The sequence below is a fragment of the Oreochromis aureus genome, linkage group 3 (genome assembly GCF_013358895.1).
Source record: "Oreochromis aureus strain Israel breed Guangdong linkage group 3, ZZ_aureus, whole genome shotgun sequence".
NCBI lineage: Eukaryota > Metazoa > Chordata > Actinopteri > Cichliformes > Cichlidae > Oreochromis > Oreochromis aureus.
In genome coordinates, this window is record NC_052944.1 from 75139812 (window position 1) to 75156126 (window position 16315).

Consider the following 16315-nt stretch of genomic DNA (forward strand, 5'->3'; position numbering starts at 1 on the left):
CGCCAGGCACTGTAATGCACCCCGACAATCTACGAGCCAGTCTGCAACCATGCCCAGTTCACCGCTAACGGGAAACGGGAACCCTCCATTGCTATGAGCCGGGCAATGCGAGGCAAGTCAGAAGGCTCAACGGAAGCTCTAACCAAGGAACATTTTCTAGAACATGCTGTAGGTCAGTGCCCTGAAGTAGATATCCAGATAGGTGGTGTATCCCTTAGATGTCTGCTAGACACAGGAAGTAATGTAAGCACTTTGACAGAAAGCTTTTTCAGAAATCATCTCCAGGGAGAAGATGAAGATATGCACTGTACTGCCAAGTGGCTTAAAATCACAGCAGCCAACCAGTTGCCGCTGCCCTATTTAGGCTATGTAGAGTTAGATGTACAGGTTATGGGGCTCACTATACCAGAATGTGGTTTTCTTATAATCAAAGATGATAAAGCAGAAAGAGACAGTCCCAAATGGTTGGATTCGTCACCTCATGGCATTATAAGGATGAACATTGCAAAACGATGTAGAGAGTTAGTACTCTCAGAGTTTGACACCACTCTAGGGGGAGAGCTGGAGTCCAGCTGGAGGAAGGCCTGCCACTGCGTACAAGCTGCTGAACTGGTGGAAAAGGTGTCTACTGCCCGTGTTGCAAGCAAACACAAAGTGCGGGTGCCTGCCTCATCCCTGACCACGGTCTATGCAAGGGGCCATGGCAAGCAGTTTGGTAGTGCGTTGGTTGAGCCAGGGAATGTTCAGCTCCCAGGTGGCTTACTGGTGATCCCAACTCTGGTGTCAACTAACAGCCTGGTATTCCCAGTACAGGTGATGAACATCTCACAAGAGGATGTTTGGCTTCCACCTAAGGCTAGACTAGGCATCATTAGTCCTGGCCGCTGCATTGAGGGTGACCCATGCGAGGTGAAATTTGAGCGCATATCTGCCAACCATGAGGAGGTGACTCTTAACCAAAAGGACTGTCAGGGGGCCAACAGCTGCGTACAGGACTTATTGGGAAGATTACACATAGGTGGCACAGGGCTCGCAAAATTTCAAAATCCCTGGTAGCCCTTCGGGCAGGCACTCTTCAGTTTTTGGTAGCCCAAAATAAATATAACTAGCCCGAAAAAAAAAATGAGAACAATTTTTTGATGGATGTTTTGTTTCCTTTACAGTAATATACATTAAAGTATAATATTGTAAAGGAAACAACACATCCATCAAAAAATTGTTAAAACACAAATTACAACAATTGTATAAAAATTACAATCATCAACTCAAATATTTGGAACTGTGTAGAACATGAATCAGTCTGTGTCAGATCCTGAATCTGAAATTTCCGCTTAAGTCCCGGGTAAGAGGTAAGTGGAACCTTGAAGTTTGCAAATACGGCTAAATTTTGCCAATGGTAGTTCAGTCTTTGGAACATAGTACACTGTTCTAAACAGCTTTTTCAGGACTTCTTGTTGTGCTTGGTTTATTTTTAGTATGTTTTTGCAATTGGTGTTTGTTCTGGGAAAGATACTGCAGACTGAGCAATAATGCATTTCTCATGGGTTCTGATGGGGTCTTTCTTAAAATTACTGGTCCCAGTAACAAAGGCGCTTGTCGACTCAGATATCGAGGGAAACTCACGACACACCCGGCAGAACATTATAGTATTTACGTTGTCATATTCCAGCCACAGAAATTCTTTTGTCCATGAAACCAAAAAAGCTATGCTTTCTTTTTGCCTCATAATCTGATTTGTCATAAGTTTTCCGTTTTGTGGTAGGCTTTTCTTTGGCTGTCCCTTCTTCACCCTGACTTTATTATTTGGCTCTGCAGAACTAAAATTCCTGCGTAAATCCTGCTGCTTTTACACACGTACTTACATAACGGTCAGCGATTCTCTGCGCAATCAACCTCTATCACATGTTTAAGTTTGCTGTGGGAAATTTCACTTGTCACGTTTGAATAGTAAGCTAATGAGTGATAAGACGATGTCAGAGGAATTGCTGTGCAATTAATCTGTCACTCGCCAATCAGTACTGCCGCTCTCTATACACAGTTCGCGCGATCGCAAAGTGAAAGTGAAAGCCAAAAAAAAGAAGCGCAAAATCAAACTCGATTTCACATATTGACAGTGGCTCATCGATGCCAATGACATAATTACTCAGCTACATTTGCGAAAGAATGGAACAGCATTGACATATATTTTTCCTTCCTATGATAGCCCGACGGGCAGGGCTGAGATGGATTTTGGTAGCCCGACTGGAAAAATCGCTAGCCCCGGGACGTCGGGCTAGCGATTTTGCGAGCCCTGTGGCACACCGGAACAACGGGTCGAGGTCAGAACTCTTTTGAAAAGGTATGCGGATGTTTTTGCACTTCATGATGAGGATTTGGGGTACACTGATCGTGTGAAGCATGAAAATCCTGTTGTGGATGAAGTCCCTGTTTCTCAGCCATACAGGCGCATTCCACCAAATCAGTACAAAGAGGTCAGGGAGCACATTTCTGAACTGTTGAGAAAGGGGGTGATTCAGGAGAGTTCGAGTTCCTATGCTTCACCAGTTGTTCTGGTACGCAAGTCAGATGGGAGTCTTAGACTGTGTGTAGACTACCGCAGACTAAATGCAAAGACCAGGCGTGATGCGTTTCCACTCCCTCGCATTGAGGAGAGCCTGGATGCCTTGAGTGGTGCAGAGTTCTTCTTAACCATAGATCTTGCCAGTGGCTACCATCAGGTAGCGGTACATGAGAAAGACAGAGACAAAACAGCATTTACCACACCATTTGGCCTGTATGAATACTTGAGGATGCCTTTCGGGCTATGTAATGCCCCCGCGACCTTTCAGCGTCTTATGCAGCCCACAATGAGTGATTTGGTCTTTCAGATTGTGTTGATCTACTTGGATGATCTGCTTGTGTTTTCAACAACATTCCAGGATCACATTGTGAGACTGGAGACTGTTTTGAAAAGACTGAGGGATACGGGGCTGAAGGTTAAGGTTGAAAAGTGCCATTTCCTCCAGCCCAAGGTCAAGTTTCTCGGTCATGAAGTGTCGGCTCAGGGAATAAGCACGGATCCTGACAAGATAAGCGCTGTGGCAAAATGGCCCATCCCTAGTACTGTGAAAGAGCTAAGGTCCTTTTTAGGATTTTGCAGCTACTATAGGAGATTCATTGAGGGCTTTTCCCAAACTGCGGGGCCACTCCATGATGTAGTGAACGTCTGTGTTAAGGAGATAAGTCCTGTCAGGGTTAAACAGCTTTTTGCTTCAGCCTGGACACCACAATGCTTGCAAGCTTTTGAGTTGCTTAAGGAAAAGTTGACTAGTGCCCCCGTTCTAGGCTATGCTGACTTCAGTCTCCCTTTCACACTGGAAACGGATGCCAGCAGTCTTGGATTAGGCGCTATTCTGTCCCAGAAGCAGGGGGGAAGGAATAAAGTCATAGCTTATGCTAGTAGGAGGCTCAGAGGGGCTGAGAAGAATGATCAAAACTTTAGCAGCATGAAGCTCGAACTCCTAGCATTAAAGTGGGCAGTCACAGAGAAGTTTAGGAGTTATCTGCTGGGGTCCAAGTTCACAATCATAACAGATAACAATCCCCTGTGTCACCTGCCCACTGCTAATTTAGGAGCCATTCAACAGAGGTGGGTAGCTCAGCTGTCTGTGTTTGACTTTGATGTCAAGTATCGCCCTGGCCGCTGCAACACTGCCGCTGATGCCCTCTCTCGGCAACCAACAGTTGACACGGCAGAACCTGACAGTGAGGATGCAGAATATGATGGCTCTATAGCCATATGTAATGTGCTAAGGGCAGGTACAAGTCTAGGCTCAGATCTTGTCATGGCTGGAGTTGAGGCTTGTAGGATCAGACTGCTGCAGGCCTCCGAACCAGGTGAGGAAGCAGTCAGTGAGGCTGTGCTGGGCAACACCCCAACGATGCCTGGTTACTCCAATGCAGAACTCTATCGCTTTCAAGTGTCAGACCCAACAATTGGTGTCTTGAAAGAGTTTTGGTGCAGGCAGAAGAGACCTACCTACAGAGAGAGAGGGGGTCTGTCTAAACCGGTACGTTCTCTACTGAAGCAGTGGCCTCGGATCAGAGAAAAAGATGGACTGCTATACCGTGTGATTGAGGATGCTCACCTTGGACAGTGCCATCAGCTGCTACTTCCTGCCTGCCTTAAAGAAAAAGTGCTCAGGAGTGTGCATGATCACATGGGACACCAGGGAATCGAACGCACACTGGGATTGTTGAAACAAAGATGTTTCTGGGGGGGCATGTTTGAAGATGTTGAGCACTGGGTGAAGAAATGTCAGAGGTGTGTGTTAACAAAGATGCCTCAACCCAAAGTTCAGGCACCCCACGCTCCATTTTTAGCTACCCGCCCACTTGAAGTTGTTGCTGTTGATTACACCACCCTTGAGCGGGCTACGGATGGTCGTGAAAACGTTCTTGTAATAACTGATGTGTTCACCAAGTTCAGTCAGGCATTTGCCACACGAGATCAAAAAGCAGATACCACAGCTAAGATTATCCTGAAAGAGTGGTTCATGAAATATGGGGTACCAGAGCGGCTGCACTCAGACCAAGGCAGGAATTTTGAAAGTGCAGTGATTGCTGAGCTATGCAAACTGTATGGAGTGAAGAAAACTCGTACAACACCCCACCACCCTCAGGGTAACCCACATTGTGAGAGGTTCAACAGGACTTTGCACAACCTTTTGCGTACGCTTCCCCCTGAGAAGAAGCGGCACTGGCCCGAGCATCTGTCAGAGCTGGTGTATGCTTACAATGTCACGCCGCACTCGACCACAGGGTATTCGCCCCATTACCTGCTGTTTGGGGTCCACCCACATCTACCCGTTGATGCATTGTTGGGCCGGGAGGAAGTGAAGGATGACAAACTGGACTGGTTAGCAGTGCACCAGGAGCGTCTCCAGGATGCACACGCCAGAGCCAGAGAATTTGCCGAACGGAAGGCTGCAGAGAGAGTGGTTCAGCAGCAAGGAAAGGTGTTCTGTCCACCTGTTGACATCGGACAGTTCGTGTATCTCCGTTACCGACCACCAGGAAGGAATAAAATTCAGGATGCCTGGGCAGCCCCTGTGTATAAAGTGGTTGATATCCAAGGGACAACATACACAGTAGTGCCACAAGAAGGAGGGCCCGTGAAAAGAGTCCACAGATCTAACTTGAGGCCATGCGTGGGGTCTATACCTGCACCCAAGCCAAGGCTACGTGACCAGGAAGTCAGTTCTGCAGATGAGCACCAAGAGTCTGACACCGAGTTTGAGCACCCAGAGTTTGCCTTGATGGAGGAGGTCCAGTACCCAATGGAGCTGCCAGTGGCTCAGGGACCTGGGAACTTGGTTCCAACGGTCGACGGACCTGGTAACCAGTTGGAGAATGGAGCCAAAAATATGGTGGAGGGTGAGGATCTACTAGGGCAGGAGAGTGGCGACAACCCTGATGACCTCGAGGCGGAGCCAACAGCTTACCTTCCACCTGGACCAGGAAGCATTGGGTTCTCCAGTGAAGAACCGGTGGCAAAACCTGTGCCAGCTCCTAGGAAAGGAAAAAAAGAGAAAGCGGAGGCAGGTCCACCCACTCCTGCTACACGCAGGAGTAGGAGAGAGACTGCAGGGGTCCACACAAACCCATTTAATCTACCTAGATCAGCATGCAATGCGGTATCCTTCAGTCCAGATGTACTCTCCCAGGTGTTAGCCGGTATGGTTTTCTACACCACCAAACTCAGGGGAATGGTGGATGAGCAGGGGGTCACCGAGGACGTTGACTCGTAGCAGGGGAGAATGTAGCCAAGTGAACTAACACTATGCATGGAAAGGGTTTAAAAAGAGGGGATTGTGTTTATGACTAGTTGCCTGTCTACCAGAGGTCTGTTGTAGAGTTGTCATGGTGATGACTAGACCTCGCGTTTTGGGGGTATACTGTCCCTTTAAGAGCCGCTGTAAGCCAGAGCATGCATGCACTCAAGTTTGCGTCATACACTGAGCGCTGTGAGCGGGAGCACTGGAGAGTCAGAGGCTGCAAAGGATTCTGTGTCTAGCTACACAAGAGAGTTCTTAACGTGCGACGCGTGTATGTTTAATGGTCACGTGCTGTGAGAGGGACTGAAGAGCGGGTTGGCGTGAGTAGTGACAGTGTCCTAACAGATTTCAAAGTTGTTAAGTTTATACTGTTATTCACTGTGCATAACTCTGTATGTTTCTGGTTGATTCAGAGGGGAGATCACTTGCTGTGAGATTCCTGCGTGTGTACTTGTCCTAGCAGTGGCTGTGTGGAGAAACCGAAGTGAGTTCATGATGTTCTCCCATAGAAATGTATATGTTTAAAAGACAGTTTACAGTGTACTTTATTACCAGTTTAACTGTGAAATTGTGGGATGTAAACAATGTGTTTATTTGTTTTGTTTTCTCTGTCTTTTGTATTTCTTTCTAGACAGGTCACTACTGTTGTCTATACTGTTTGAATTTAACGTGTACATATGATAGTTACTGTTCTCTCAGACCCTGAAAGACAGTTTTAGGCTGAGCCAGTGGAATAGTTAAATTTTGCCGTTTCACTCAAAACTACAGAATTAAAACTGTGCTCCTCCGAGTACAGTAGGAGAATAAAAAAGCCCACAAAAGAGTATTTCCTGTGTCCTGTCTCATTCCCCATGACCGGGCCACAATTAAATTCAGGTAAAACCATCAGCATCCCCCAACTGTAGCTTCCTGTCTCCTTTTATGACAGGCAGACCCCCAGTGTCAATAAATTCCTTTCCCTCTGCACAATTACACACACTCTCAGGCCTATAACTAAACCAAACTGAAACACACAGACAAATCCTTCCCTATTCCTCTGATCTACTGCTGGACCCTCTCATCTAAGCAAAGTTAACACATCATATTGCAATAATTGTTTTCTTGTACTCACACTATATACCACTAAACAAAGCCCCAACTGTGTGTCTTAATGTTATGGACATGTGCTTATGTTATTTGGAGAATGTATAAATATTGTTGTACTTGATTCTAATCTGCTCTCAAGTCTCATATACACAAAAATTGCAGTTACTAGAACACAGAACAAACACCAGGTAAAGCTGTTCAATCAATAAAACTAATTTCACTTTGATTTGAGACAAACTGAAGTGATTTACACATCTCTGTTATCAGGCTGTGGGACATAAAGTTTAATGTTTAAAGGGGTCCAGTGTAAAGATCCACAGCTCTAATGTGCAGCCGTCACCTTAGAAATAAACAGCAGCACTGAGAGTGTGCTCAGTTATTAAAATATTTCTCATCACCATCTGATAACAACTGTGATTGTGTGGAAGAAGGGTCACATGACTTGCAAAACACTCCTTTCAGTGTGAGTGCAGACAAGAGTCTGAGCAGAAAGCCCAGCTGAACAGAGATCGATAACCAGCTTTCTGATACCAGTTATCTGCAGCTGGAGTTTTAATGTAGGTTTGTCAAGTCAGCTAATGACTGACTGTGTTGAACTACCCTCACAGTATACACTGCAGGTTTTTTCATCTCTGTGAGACTTGAATTTGTTTTAATATGAGTTATATAAAGGAACTCACAACCTGAATATTTTGTGTTCACAGGCTGAAGTTACTTTTTTTTTAATCTCTATCAACATTTGACAATTTTTTTTTGTTTGAAAATACAAATCCAAAATACAGGACATAAATATGAAAAAAATATGCTACAGAAAAATACAATAAGATGAGCATCTGGAAGCCAAAAAAAATTCTCATCAACAGATCACACGAAAACGGTAAGAATGAACAAACACTGTAGTTCAGAGTCTCTGACAGACAGCACAGAGACACTCTAACACAGTCTGAACAGGTTTGATGGTAATCAGAGAAATTTAACTCTGACATGTTTGATGTCTGTCTGCTGGATGATCAGATCATCTGTCTGAATCTGAACGTTCATTGACAACACTGTTGAGTTTATGTGGAAAAAAACTCTGGGACATTTCAAAGATGCTGCAGCTCAACAGGGGGCTGAATTCTGACTCTGCTTCTTTTTATGTTTTCTGTAGATAAAAAAAACAACAACAGCAACAAGAAGCACAGCGGGGATACACACACCAACTGTCAGTCAAACAGATCCATCTTCCTTCCCTCCATCCTCTGTGTGTCCTCCTTGTTTTCCTACAAATGAGAAAGAGCTTTGAGATGCTTAGAAAAAAAAACAACAACCAGGAAGCAGCTTCACCTCTGATCACACACACACTCAACTCTACTCACTCATCTGGAGGATCAACAACACTCAGGTAGATGATGCTGATGAGCTCCCATGATTGTGCTTCTTCCATTAAGACACGACACTCGTATGTTCCAGCGTCATTAATCGTCACATCCTTCAGAATCAAAGACGCGTCTCCATCCTTCATCTGTCTGTCCTGCAGATCCACCCGGTTCTTAAAAGATGGATGCTGGTTGTCTGAGTGAAGGTGATCATCCCGGTACAGAAGCACATATTCATCTCCCAGGTCAGCTCTGCTCCACTCTACAACTGTGTTGTTGTTTGGAGCTCGACATGTCAGAGTGACGTTCTTCTGTCGAGACTCAGCTGTGATGATTGTCTGGACTGAAAGAGGAAACAACACAGAGCAGAGAGGTTAAAGGTCAAAATGCAAATTTTCACTCCTACAGCAGCCAATCAAAAACACAAACAAAATATTTACTATTAACATTTATAAAAGAACAGCATATTACAAAACCTACTGTACAAAACTATATAAAAGTATTTTTTTTTTTACTGCTGCTGAGCATCTATTGACCAAAACACTGTCTTTAGAAAACAGAAAACCTAAATATGGGAAGTGCTGAGTGGACTGTACCAAGTATCCAACATCATGGGGGAATAATTCATAAATGATTGGAGTAATTTTTATTCTTTAAGAAGTGAATTTAAAATTCAGTGTTTCAAACTGCTCAATAAATATGAGGAAACACAGAAAGTGTTTGTGACCAGCTTCAGTCAGTAGAAGGACATCAGCCAATGAGAAACCATGGTTTCTGCTCATCAGTGAGAAGGTTTATAAAACCAGTTCCATATAATTTGATCTTCATCATTCTACAGAGAAAAAGATTATTCACAAGTGTGCAACACTCAGAGAAATTGCAAGAAACCTAAGAGCTACATCTCAAACTCCACAGCGTCATCAGCATAATAGAGGTTGAAGTTCAGCACAAGTATAAAAAGTCGGAAAAATGCAAAGTTGCATCTGAACAGACAACAGTGGTGGAGACTCATTCAGCCAGATCCCTCGCTACTGAGGCTGACTATATGGACATTTTATTTTTCACCACTAAATTTAGTTACAAACAACACAACTGCCTGAGAGTCGTTCCTCCAGGTGAGTGATTAGAGTTGAGTGTGTGTGTGATCAGAGGTGAAGCTGCTTCCTGGTTGTTGATGTTTGTTTCTAAAGATGTTGTTGATGTGTGTCTGTGAGCAGTGTGTGTGGAGAGCAAAACATAACTATTTCTGTGTTCAAAGGTTCTACAACAACAAGCTTTGAACGAAAAGCTTTGTAGATGTATACTGACTCCTGAAACTACAACACACACTCTTTGTATCTGTCACAGCTGGATCACCGCCACAGATGTTAACTCTACATAGAAGCTACCAAGCCTTGTGTCAACTTCATAAAAACAGACAAACTGAATAAATATGAAAATAATCCTTCCAGAAATATTATTACTAATTTAACCAGAGTGATACTCAGTTTAGTTTCTTACAGTTAAATCTCACCTGCAGAGACGAACAGGACAAACATCAGCAAAGTGGAGCAGAGTGACGCAGTTACAGCAGACATGTCCGTGTTCTCTGTTTCTGCTGATCTGACTCTTAGTTTGTCCTAAATGTCTGAGTCTGTTGGTATTTTCACTGAATAACTGAACCTGAGTTTAAATCTGACGACACAAGATTAAATTTAAGGTTTAAAATAAAGCTGAAAGTCACTGACTGTTAGAACAGATCTGTCCTTCAGCCGCTCGGTCAAACTTAACAGTTCAAACACACTTTACAGATTCATATGGAAGTTGTGTTGGCGTGATTGACCAATAAAATTTGAATATTCTAGAAATAATTCCATGTTTCAGGTTTTACAGGGTTAACATCCACTAGAAATGACATTTTAAATGAAGTCCCCTTGTTTTGGAAACAGTTTTTCTGTTAAAACATTTTTGTGGGTGGATGTTAACCAAACTGTAACCATTAGAAATGAATTTTTTACCTAAAAAAAAGAAAATAATTTTAGAAAAAGACAGCAAACACTTACTGTTTTTTTAAGAGATCTATTAAATCCTCAAACACTCTTCTGATCATCAGGATGAAATAAAAATCCATATAAAGATAAAAAGTGTGAGGTTGGTATAATCCATCTGCTCTTTCTGTAGGTCAAAAGGAACCTGATTAAGGTTTGTTCAACAGAAACAATTTTAAAAAAATAGAGAACAGAAAGTTCTGTGGCTGATGTCTACGCTGTACCGCGAAGCTGAAACAACTGACTTGTTTCACTTTGACATCCTATTTTAGAGACGCGTCTCAGATGTGTCTGGTCAGCAAAACCATTCAACCTACATTTGATCACGTATAAAAGGGGTTAAAGGAAATGAATTTGTTTAAAAGAAAACAGGTCCACTCTGTGTGTGACAGCTTTTCTTGAATTCAGTTCATATGAGGTGTTTTGACAGGTGAAATCAGCCAATAGTAAATCAAATGCTTTCCACTAACACCACCTGTATCACTGTTTTGGAAACAGGATTTTGAGTTGTTTCATTTTTGTTCTAAGAAATTATTGATGTTCTAACTTTATTATCTTGAGTTACTGATCTGATCTTTTGTGCTGTTTAGTTCTTTTTCTGTTTCCTACTGTTTTATTTTGGTCCATTATTCCTTGTCTATTGGGTCTAGTTTTCCTTCCTGTGTCTCATCGTCTGTGATTGGCCCAGCTGTGCTCCCACATGTTTTCCTGTGTGTACATGTTGTCTCAGTCTTCTCTTGCTCTTTGTTGTGCTCTCCCTCATAGCTGTGTCCCATGAAGATTATAGTTAACCTTCATGTGACACTAACTTAGTTGAGATAGTGATGAGTAGATGATGTCTTGGAGTGTGTGACATTCACTTTTCTGTGTCCACACTGTGTTGGTGTGACACTCAAGAGCGACATCTGCTGGATTAAAAAATCACTGCAGATAACCTGGATAAAGACTGAACTAGGGTCATTCATTCTGACATCTGGACACCACATGAATGCTGAATGTTTCTGTTTACATAACCAGCTTATGATAAAGTTATAACTGAATGAGTGTTATTGTTATTGTTAAAAATGTTATTTTTTGGCTTTTTCCAGTGTTTTATGTGTTGCGGAGTAAATCGGTTTGGCTGAGATCAAAGTTATTAAACTAAATTAAATAAAACTTTATTAATCCCTCGGGTGAGTTCCAGGGTTTTTCAGCTGAATAAACGTCAAACAGAAAATGAATTAAACAGAAGTGTGACATGGTCGAGAATTTACCACATTGTCCTGTTATATTTTAGATAGCAAGGACTAGACGGCTGAGTTTATTAAACTCCACTGAGACAGCGGTGACGCAAATCTGAAGGCTAGACTGTCCCATTTCACAGCCTCGCACTTCTCGATCTTCGAAGGACCCGGCTTATGTAGACTGCGAAGGCCAGGTCCTCCGAAGGATGTGGCCTAGGTTTTGGGACAGAGCTAAAGCAGCTGTGTCGGTCATGTGATTTCTCTTAAAACGATACATGCGATACACGTGTTTATGACACTCTTAGTGTCAGAAACACGCACCGACGGTTCATTATTGTTTGATCTATCACTAGTTTAAGACTTTTTCCTTTTTACATGCATTGTTTTGTACTTTGGATAGCACTAGTTAACCAGTGTTGAGCTGCTTTATAAGTTGTAATGAAAATGAGTGAATTCATTAAAAGCATTGCTTCAGTGACATCTAGTGGCGAAATAGTAAACACCAAACTAGTGTCTCAATAATCTAGTGCTGAGTGTAACTCACGTTTGTGTGAATGATATACATAAAATTTTGTAACGATTGGTTAGTTGATTCTTTAAACTTATGTAATGTAGCAGCTGGAAGAAACCGGTTTAGGTTTTCCTTGTGTGCAGTATATATTGTTTATCATGACTCTGGTTTTACGTGGCCTATCAACACAGTTTATAAACTGGTATATATCACCTTGTTGCTTTGTCTTTAAGTGGTCATGTGATTGACTTACCACGACTACTTTATTCTTCCTCAGTCAAACAGCAGCACTCATGCGATTGTTTTGCCCCCTGAGCTCCAGGTGTTGTGCTAGACCGTGATCGTGATTGCTGTCCGCGGGAGCGCGCAGCCGCTTAAAGCTGTAGCGTCCAGATTACTTACAGCTACTTCCGTGCAACTGATATAAGATGCGGTAAGCTGAACACAGCTTCAACCGTCTGTTTGTTGAAAAATAGTAACGGACCGCATTTTCTTGTTAGTAACTGTAACGGCGTTGTAATGATAGGAATAGTAATTAGTTAGATTACTCGTTACTGAAAAAAGTAACGCCGTTAGTAACGCCGTTACTTGTAACGCCGTTATTCCCATCACTGCTTGCGAGTAGTGAGTAGATGGGCTTGTGGGCCCTGGAAGTTTCTCCCCGTGGTGAGAAGTAAAATATGAAGTGGGAAGTGCCTCCCGTATTTGTTTGGTAGTTTTTCTTTTGTTGCTGTGATTGTTTCCTTTGTTCCTTTGGCATTATTGGTAGAGCGGTGTTGTCGGCTCTTGAAGTTAAGGTCATTTGTAATAAGGATATATTATTTGTAATAAAACTATATTATTATAGAACAACTCTGTCTGTTTTCCTTTTTATTCTTTTTCCAGACCCATTTGTTACTTACGGTGGCCCCTAGAGACAAAGCACGTACAAACTCCAAAACACATGCAAACTCCAAAACACTTGCAAAATCCAAAACACTTGCAAAATCCAAAACACTTGCAAACTCCAAAACACATGCAAACTCCAAAACACTTGCAAAATCCAAAACACTTGCAAACTCCAAAACACTTGCAAAATCCAAAACACTTGCAAACTCCAAAACACTTGCAAAATCCAAAACACTTGCAAACCCAAAACACTTGCAAACCCAAAACACTTGCAAAATCCAAAACACTTGCAAAATCCAAAACACATGCAAACTCCAAAACACATGCAAACTCCAAATCACAACGGAAGTGCTCCAGGACGCTAGGGGCAGTGTTGAGCTCAATTTGCAAAATAAACTTCAAGTTTGTCTGTATGGGACGGTCTAGTCTCCGTCGCGCTTCCCAGGTTGCCTAGCAACCATGATACTAACCGCTGGAAACGTGTCATACAACTTTGTTTGACAGAAATGAAGGAGAACATATTTTGTTCATTTGTTTGTTTGTTTCTACAAGAGCTTTGTGTGATTTGATAAGTATCTGAGGCTGAGACCACAGGACTGTAAAACATGATTTTTGGGCTTCATTTCTGTAATGAACAGTCATTTAAGATTAGTTAGTAAATAACAATTAGCTAATGTTGTTCATGAGACTAAAGTCATCTCACTTTGGTAATGTAAATATAATATGTCCAATATTATAGTTATTATATTAATCATTATTAGCTATTACAGCAGTGAACATGAACTCTGTGTCAAATACTGAGCCTCAGTACAGATTCAAGTTGCAGTTATCTATATGTCTTATCACCTTAAATCTTCACTCAAAGAGAAGTATCTTTGACAGTGTATATATAGGTGTATCATATATAAGAGACAAATGTTGTTCCTTCAGTATGTTGGCATTGCTAAATTTGGCTCATTGCTTACATATATTTATAAAAAGAAAATGTACAAACTGTGATAACTGTTTCTGATAAAATGAAGAGTAGACTGATATATTAAATATTCCTTTATTGGGTGAGAAAATCAGAGCATGTCATAACTGCTTTAAGTCATACAGAATAGATATCAGAGCCTTAAACAGGCTGACTTCTGCTAAATGGGTCAAACTGGGCAGAAAGTATACAAACACATAACATCCTTATAGAACATGATGTAACACTATAGATCAACTTACCTCAGAATATATAAAGCATATAAACAGTTACAGCAATATGATGCAACAAACACAGCAGTGCTACTAATCCAAAATACTTACAGCTTCATAGAACTGAAACAAACATTTATTTTAGCTCCATTCTGCTGCTGATACATACTTTAGGTTTCTGAATATTAAACTTGTTGCTGCCTTTCATAGTGTGTAACTTGAAGGTCCTGAGTACTTTCTCCCACACTGAAAACACTGGGATGATAACATTATTTGAACATTACCTAATAAGACTGATTCAGGACAGACAATTAGTTATGTTAAACTTTCCTAGCAGTCCTTCACAAACAGGGAACAGTCTGTCTATTCTCTCCATCTGTCAGCTGCTGCTGGCTCTTCCTCCTCCTCTTCCTCACACACTGCTGAGTTTGTCCTGGTGGATCATCAGGGTGCAAAGCCTCACAGATGATGTGCAGCAGTGGGTCCCTCAGTCTGTCCTCACTCTGGACACTTGCAGTTGTCACACATGGAAATCAAATGTGTGATAAGCTGCAGGATTCAAACACAAGTGTAACTTATAAATACATGTTCATACTTTTATTCCACAATCAGAGAGAAAGAAACAGAGAGAGAGTGCAGGACAGACAGACAGGTGACAGTCTCAGGTGTACACACTGCTACAAAACAGCACAAGAGAAGGAGGATTTAGTGTTTGTGTTATTACGAGTGCTAAACAAGAAGAGTTCCAGATGGTACAGTGGACACATGTGTGACTCCTGTGATTAAAGCATCTTTCTTTCAGCTTAACGAGTGAACCGTCAGCTCGTTCAAACACACGTTAAAGTCCGTTTGGCTCGACACCACCGAACAGAGGCAGCAATATAACATAGCTAACATTAACAGTGCAGTGAATCCTGCTTGTGCCGTCATATTCAGGACTGCAAACCGAGCAGCATCACTGACTTTCAGCTTGTTGTGTTTGTGGATATATGACTGACTTTAATTATCCATAAAATCATCACATTCTCTGTAAGATTAAAGTCAACTATTGAACGGCATATATTTTGGAGTAAAGGCTTTAAAACCAAGTTAGTACAAACATCGCTAATGTCACTTAACTTTGCTGACATGTGGCCAACAGTAATGTTTTAATGTTCTTCATTATAAAAACATTTGCGCATAAATAAGTGACATAATATTCAGTACTTACTTCTGAAAGTTTACTCTTTGGCGGCTCCGCTTCCGCCGTTTTTTTCGGCAAATTATCCACACCACGGTGCTATGAAATCTGGGATATGTTGGGCCATGAAGGCTACACCGACCCATCCTTAAAATTCAGGGAAATTAAGGACGCATTTGAGGGCCGCATTTCGAGCAGCCTTTGAATTGGGACAGCCTTCGTCGTGTCGCTGTGGCATAATCGTCCTTAAAATGTGGCCTTTAAGGCTGCAGACCCTGAATTGGGATAGAGCCCAAATCCGGTCATTGGTACTTCCTGGCTTGTGTAGTTACTAGGTAACAAAAGCTCAACACTGCCCCTAGCGTCCTGGAGCACTTCCGTTGTGTTTTGGAATTTGCAAGTGTTTTGGAGTTTGCATGTGTTTTGGAGTTTGCAAGTGTTTTGGATTTTGCAAGTGTTTTGGATTTTGCAAGTGTTTTGGAGTTTGCATGTGTTTTGGAGTTTGCAAGTGTTTTGGATTTTGCAAGTGTTTTGGAGTTTGCATGTGTTTTGGAGTTTGCAAGTGTTTTGGATTTTGCAAGTGTTTTGGATTTTGCAAGTGTTTTGGAGTTTGCAAGTGTTTTGGATTTTGCAAGTGTTTTGGAGTTTGCATGTGTTTTGGAGTTTGCAAGTGTTTTGGATTTTGCAAGTGTTTTGGATTTTGCAAGTGTTTTGGAGTTTGCATGTGTTTTGGAGTTTGCATGTGCTTTGGAGTTTGTACGTGCTTTGTCTCTAGGGGCCACCGTAGTTACTGGTCCCCACACTCACACCCCTAGACCTCTTCGTGGGGACGTAACACCAGAAAAGGAGGATGAAGAAAACACTTCTTAAATAGATTTCATATGACTTTTGTTTTGTAATATTACTTTGAGAAGAAAGAATACTTGTGTTGAAAACATATTTCAGATTTTTGTTTGTTCAGTAAAATTTCAAAGGAGAAGGAAATATTTTGTTGCTGGTAATTTTTCTTATACAGATGAGGCATTATTTCTGTACCATTAT

At 41.9% G+C, this 16315-nt stretch overlaps 1 long non-coding RNA gene across 1 annotated transcript; it reads right to left on the reverse strand.

The window, feature by feature from the left end:
• Nucleotides 1–7665: 7665 nt before the first annotated feature.
• On the reverse strand, nucleotides 7666–10497 carry LOC120437624. The gene is made up of 3 exons (XR_005611301.1): nucleotides 10303–10497; nucleotides 8261–8603; nucleotides 7666–8164 (listed from the first exon to the last, which is right to left on the reverse strand). It is a non-coding gene; the product is annotated as an uncharacterized LOC120437624 (long non-coding RNA).
• Between the last annotated feature and the right edge of the window lie 5818 nt (nucleotides 10498–16315).